This window comes from Seriola lalandi, unplaced genomic scaffold, assembly GCF_002814215.2.
Source record: "Seriola lalandi dorsalis isolate HSWRI2012SDOR001 ecotype SW California unplaced genomic scaffold, Sedor1 jcf7180002054327, whole genome shotgun sequence".
In the NCBI taxonomy this organism is placed as follows: Eukaryota; Metazoa; Chordata; class Actinopteri; order Carangiformes; family Carangidae; genus Seriola; species Seriola lalandi.
The window spans coordinates 110,330-117,886 of NW_019524880.1; positions in this window are offsets into that span (position 1 = coordinate 110,330).

Sequence of the window (7,557 nt, forward strand, 5' to 3'; positions counted from 1 at the left end):
CAGTGCCAAGGGGCAAGTAGTGCCACCCCTGTTATCTAGAAAACCATAGAAGAAGTTGGTCATGTGACCACATATTTTTGAAGAGGCATCTATTTCACTGATCCTGCAGAGGGGAGACACATGGCTTGAGAGGTAAGCACATTTAAGTTCAAAAAACAATTTTTTTGCCCTCCAAAGTAAATTTTCTATGATCATGGTTTTTTGATTGCTGTATTTGAACAATTATAGATAACTTTGAAAACAGTTTACACATGTTTTAGTGCTTTAGTAAACTACACCATAAGTCTATACAGTTAGCATGATGCAAGCTCAAAAGAGCTAGGGGATGCAGTTTTTCAAAATGGTGGGCTTGGGGTAATTTGTGCCAAAGGGCCTTATGATTATTTACTATATATTACTATTTTATTTTTTTATTGTACATTGTATTCTTTCATTTGATCACTAAAACTATGTGACATTCTTAGTTTTAGACCAAAATCCATCATGCCACGTGAATACAAACGGAAGACAGAGAGGGTTACAACTCCTCCAGTAGCTCAGAAGAGAGTGACTGAAACCGGTCTGTGTTAGTAATAAAAGTTTTTATAGGCTGAATAATATGTTGTCATGTACCGTATAGAAAAGTACTCATTGTCCTGATGACAGGCAGAGTTCAGCCTTTTCCTTTCACATGAAGATGATTTTCACAATGTAAATGATTCTAACAGCAACACTTTCTTCTAATAGTGTTTTTTAGAAAACACAGATACAGGAGTTCACTGCAGCCTGAGAGCTGAATGTGCTTCATGGAGAAGATTAAAATCTGGGCTTGGAGCCGAACAGTCTTCTCCTGGGATACTTCACTCATTTCCTCAACACAAGGAAGTCACAAATAAAACACACTCTTCCTCCTGTACACAACCCTTGGGTCCCACAGGTTTATACCAGTGAATACCTGGGTCAAGGAAACACACACACACACACACACACACACACACACATGACACATGCTTTACTTTCTTGTAATATAAATGTGTGATATATTTAACAGTTTGTCAGAGCATTCAAACATATTTCACAGTCTTCATTCAGCAAACTGATCCTGCTCAGGTGTCATTACAAAATGCTCTCTGGTGTCAGACTTGGCGGCAAGCATATGTGGTCCGGTCTTACAGAGTGGCTCAACATCAGTTCTGATGTCTGGCCCCCCAAGCAGAGGTTACAGATGTGATCTGGGATTTTCATGAATACTTAGAAGACACTCTCTAGTAGGTAACTCTGCTGTACTGATGTTTACAACTGCCTGTGTGTGTGTGTGTGAGAGACTATGGAGGCCACAATGGGAGATTAAGGAGACAGCACAGGAAGCAGAAGCTGGACAGCTCAGGAAACCTGCTTCCGGCTTTTTTCTATCTGCAGTAACCATGGATGCAGTTGCAGGTCATGTGACTGTGACTCCCGTCTGAGAAATAGCAGTAATGAGTGCTAAGAAAGGCGCCTTTACATAAAATGTATTATTATTATTATTATTACCTCTGTTTTCAGTCCGATCAGTTACAAACATGAGTTTTCATGAACATGGTGGAAAATCAAAGGTGAGAATAAAATGAATAATGAAGATAAAGACCTGAAAATCATGAAACCTGAGTGTAGAAGATTAAAAGATGGGTTTGTACTAATAAAGAGTGTAAGTCAGAAGAGATAAAGAATAACTTACCGTCTATAGTAGCACATATAATACATACACAACTTTATACAAGCTCCTGATCCTCAGTCAGTTTGTAGTGATGTTTTCAGATTCAGGGTCCATTAGACAGTGCTGGATCCAGGATCATCGGGTAATCATAGTCTGCCTCTTCTTATCATTCGAGTGTCCACGTCTTCAGTTTGTACTGTGGTTATTATTCATCTCAGTCTGGTGTTAGTGTTGTAGGTAAGGAAAAAGGTACATGTTCCGTTTTATTGAAACAAACACCCACCTGTTGTTTTTATGTTAGTAATCATGAACTGTTCTAACTTTTTTCCACACTTTCATTATATTGAGGTAATACACCTTTCAGTCAGGAGATGGTGCTGATTGTAGCAGCTCAGAGGTAAACAGTTCTGGTCGAAGTGTGATTAATACAATGACAATCAGGGGGGTCAACTATTTCTCCAGGGTGCAAGGGAACCCAGTACAGAGCAGGCATGTGCTTCCGTGAACTGAGGTGTTGGGCACACATGAAATTTTAATATTGTTTAATAAAGCGAACAGGTAAAACACCTGAATTCCTGAGTATAAACAAAAAGGGTGTGTATTATAAAAACTAATGTTAAAGATTAAAGACTAACAAACTACCACACCAAATGAAATAATAAAGTATATATTGATGTCAAAACGTATCGCTATTAATCCAACTAATCTTCCATTGTCTCACCCCTCATGACTGAGCACCAGTGCTAATATTAGATCATATATGACATAGGCGCCGATCCCGTGGGTGCTCCGGGGCTCGAGCACCAACTGAAAAGTTTGAGCACCCACTGGCCAATCGGGATGGCCGATCAAAAAATAAATTAATAAATGGATATAAAACTGCATCTTTAAAAGGATCTGTAACTATTTGAATCGCATTATCCAATTAAAATGATTATAGCTCTGTGCGTGTAGTAGCCGGGTCAGCCAACAGCCAATGATATCAGTCGGACAGCTATTGGCTATCGCTAAGCAACGGTCCATCGTGTTCTTAGACATACAGCAAAATGTGAAGTTCGGTTGCTTATCAGCGGTTAAAAATGGACAAGTTTGTTATTTAAAAACCAAGAGAGAGGCTACCAGAGTCTACCACCACCACCACCAATGCTCCCAGCAGCAGTGGCGGCGGCAGCGGCGGCGGTAGCACCAGCGACACGGACAGCCGCAAGGGTCAGCGGGGAAGAAAGTACCAAGCTAGCTGGAAAGCTACATTTCCGTGGATTACCTGCAACGCATCAAGAAACAAAGTGCTCTGTGAAGTATGTTATGCTGCTGAGCAGCATTGGCAACTTAGTGATTTTCTCGCGAGATTTTGTGACTTTTAAAACCCTGTAGCTACTTTTCTTCATAAAAGCAGGTAGTGACACACCTGAGTCTTTCTGGACAGACTTCATCTCCTCTCCACAGTCAAGAAGATCTGATGTGGCATCTGGACTGACGGTGTTCAGTGGGCGGAACAGAGCAGCAGCACTTTCAGTCGACCAATCAGCAGCCGGACAAAGACGTGAACGGGCGTACCTGACGACCCCACTGATTCTATTCTAAACGAAGGTTTTCTCCCGATGTGTCATTGAAAATCATCGTCCGGTTCCCAGGGCTCATCGTGGACTCATACACCAGCAGAATATTTACATATAACCATAGTTCAACGGATCCTGGTGTGTAACATTAAACACAAAACTATGTGACCGTGTAACAGGTGCGATACTTGAGAATTATTGCTAAAATAGTATCACATCATTATTATTATTATTATTATTATTATTACAATAACTACCTGATGTAAAATCATACATATATATATCCAACATTAACATCTGAACTAAATTACATAAATGATGAAAACAGAAAACAACAGCGTTGAGTCGTCTCACGTACGTACACTACGCTGCAACGTATGTTTGTGCGCACGTACGTACACACGTAGGCCCGCAAATGCCCACGCACGGCAAGTAACGTGCGTGCTGACGCTGGCCGCAACGTGTGTACGAACGCAGGTGTGTGTAAGCACGTTGCAGCGTGGCACATTGGTAGCTACGTCAGATTCTAGATGACTTTTATGTGCCTTTGATCAGCTGCTTCAAAGGCACATGTATGTGAAGTAAACTCACAGTTTTCCTGCTTGTTGGTCATTGTCCTCAAGACCTCACCAGAGACACACACCTCTATCTGAGAATCCAGTTTGAAGACAATTATTATTCTGCAATGGAGAATAATTCATCTGAAGGCTCAGCTGCTCCTGTTCTTGGAGCTGCCGACCTTCACCCTGGAACCAGGTCCCTGAGTCGGGGAGATGGTCCCAATGTGTTTTCAATGGTCCATCTCTCCAGCTTTCACGGCGCAGCACAGACGGGACCATGGTTCATGGATGATAATATCAGAGCGGGAATGGGGGACGCCTTTCCCAACTGGCCAATTGCTCGTCCCAGTGGATTCGCTTCTTTTCATAATGATGTGAGACGAATCCTTGTTCAGCCAGGCCCCTCTACAGTCACCGTGGAGCCACCGAGCAGAGAGGTTAACTCTCCTGCATCCAGCTGTCAAGCCACATCAGAGCCAAGACTCCCACAAGAGGAAATCAAGACCGTAGAGCTCACCGAAGAGGACAACGAGCTCTCCGTGAAGACACCAGAGAAAGACACCAACTCTGCTGCCCTTCCTTCCTCTGGCTGTGAAGCTACCACCAAGACCATCGACAAGACCCAGCTGTTTGTCACCCTGCTGACCGTGAGACTGCTCCAAAAGTGCCGTGTTCTGGACATCTGCACGGAGAAGGACATGGCCACCTACGCCAAACAACTGGTGAACAAAACGCTGCAGGGACTCACTGTGCAAGATGGTTTCTGCCCTGAAGACAAGGACATCAAACTGATCTGCAGGGCCGTCGTCAAGGATCTCTCCAAGAAGCTTGGCGGGAAGAGCTCTCTTAAGTTTGTAATCCTGTTACAGCAACCAAGCGTGGAAGCAGTCATCGTGAACACTTTGAAAGACCACATCTCAAAGCACTCCACTGTGTCTGCAAACAAAAAGAAGACATCTTCACGCAGTAAACTCTTCTGGCCCGCTATAAGTCTCGCCGCTGTTTGTGGCGTGTGGTTCATCTTGGCCATAATCTTTTTGTAAACTCCTGAAGGTGGCACGGTGGGGCAACGGATAGCACTGTTGCCTCACTGTTGCCGGTGTCAACGGGACAGGCTAATGCTGGTGAACAGCCCTGGCCTGTCTCCTATCACTAGTTTACACTGTGCCACACAGGGGGGAACTGGGCTCATTGGTGGTTCTGGCCTCGTTACTGAGGCCAGGACCACCTCTGGACCCAGTTCCTCCCTGTCCTGGCGTGGGTTTTCCTCCGGGTCCTCCGGTTTTTCCCACACTCTAATTTGGACAATAAAATCATTCAATTAGATACTATTGATTCCTGAATGGACTTCTTCTTAATATAATCACATGACATGACATATATAATATTTCCTTATCATATTTTTCCATGTTGAATATTGATCATACAGTGTGAGTGTAACTTATTTAAAATCGAATTATTTAAGTTATTTAAATTAAGAAAATACAATGGAGAAAAAGTTCAATATTATCCTCTGAAAAATGAAGCAAAGCACGAAATGTGTGAGGAAGATCTTAACTTAAGGGGTTTTACAATGGTTTAACTGACTTTAAGTGATTTCCTAAATATAAGACCAGAATAAGGAGAAAACCTTAAATAGTGAAGTGAACATTTTAAGGAAAGGTTAAGGGTGAATTTAAGGGTTTTTTGTGCAACTGTTTTTGGTAAGTCTGCCAATAGTAACACAGACTGGTCATTTCAGAACAATACTTTACTTTAATAACAAAATTTGACCATTTAAAAAAGGTGTTATCACTATCTATCTATCATTCACTATCAGGCATAGGCGCCGATCCCGTGGGTGCTCCTGGGCACCCACTGGCCAATCGGGATGGCCGATCAAAAAATAAATTAATAAATGAATATAAAACCGCATCTTTAAAAGGATCTGTAACTATTTGAATCGCATTATCCAATTGAAATTATTATAGCTCTGTGCGTGTAGTAGTCGGGTCAGCCAACAGCCAATGATATCAGTCGGACAGCTATTGGCTATCGCTAAGCAACGGTCCATCGCGTTCATAGACATACAGCAAAATGTGAAGTTCGGTTGCTTATCAGCGGTTAAAAATGGACAAGTTTGTTATTTAAAAAACAAGAGAAAGTCTACCAGAGTCTACCACCACCAGTGCTCCCAGCAGCGGTAGCAGCAGTGGCGGCGGCAGCAGTAGCACCAGCGACACGGACAGCAGCAAGGGTCAGCAGGGAAGAAAGTACCAAGCTAGCTGGAAAGCTACATTTCCGTGGATTACCTGCGACGCATCAAGAAACAAAGTGCTCTGTGAAGTATGCTATGCTGCTGACAAAATGCGTGCCCCATTACCGTGTACAGGACGTGACATGGATTCTTACACTGCGTAATGAATATTTGTTAATGTGGTCAATTTGTATGTAAATACTGCGTGATGAATACCAAGTTGTGTATTTTTTTGCTTTTGTGTTGTTATCGGTTGTACAGTTATACACGCAAGCGACGTAGTGTAATGCTGTGGCCAGTGTGCATGTAACGTCAAATACTACTGCCTCCAGACTATCATTTGTAGCAGAGCGGTGTCGTATTACGTCGCGGTTGGTGACTATTTATGAAGTAAAAGTGATTTTGTGACAATCATCACCTTGTTGGTATTCATTTAATTTGGGCACCCACGGGCAAAAACATAAATCGGCGCCTATGATATATGACATTTTAAATTGGTAATGAAATGACAAGCTAACACCGGAACTGCGAGAGCACACTATCAGCTAGCTAACATTAGTTAGCTAAACTGTAACTTAGGGTAAAGTTGGAAATTAGCTAACGTTAGCGTTCATCTGTAAATACTTGGCACAATCTAATTCACAAACTCTGAAGGTAAGGTTTCTTAATTTGCTTGTGCCACACACAGGACCAGAGTTGAGGGCGGATGAGGTGATCTGAGCTACACCTGGAAAAAAAAACATTATTATTATTATTACATGAGATTAAAAAATGCTTTAAGTAAAACAATTTTCTCTTTATCTGAATATTCACGGTATGAATATTCAATATGGATACTGATGAGTTTTTCTACAAATGACTCATATTTTTTCATCGTTGTCATCATCATTCGTTCTTTTAATACTATATGGTGCTATCAACACGTGCTAACACTAACACCTGTGACAGCGGGTTGTAGGTTTGATTACTCGTCCTCTCTCTGCACGTTTGGTATCAGGAGCTAAGACTTGGAGTCAGTCACTGATAAAAACATAAAAACTTACTGCTGCTGCCACCTACTGGTGGAAGTGTGTCAGCAGAGATGTGTATAAGAGACAGACTTTTAGTTTCCAATTACAGGATGGTTCCATAGGTCTATTTTGCATGACAGTTTGCAACCCTACTAATTGTATCAGTCAGCCTTCACCATAGTTTATTAGAGTGCAAGAGTTACCATGGTCAAAATACATGAAACCAGGACCACCCCCCATTTTTACTTCATAGATAAAAACATTGTTATCACTGTGGTTCAGGAGGTCCTGTTCTCTTTACAACTACGAGTCAAGTCTCAGGTCCCAGCATCTTGTTATATAACAGAAGTGACGAGTTCAATGAGCAGCAGGAAACTTTTCTTCTGTATAAAGGTGTTTCTCACTCACCAGGCTGGCACAGAGTCTGGCAAGCAGGACACACGTGGCAGAAACTGCACATCTGTAAACGAGAACCCAGCAGAGTCACTGAAGCGTAAACAGTTCCATAGTCATACAG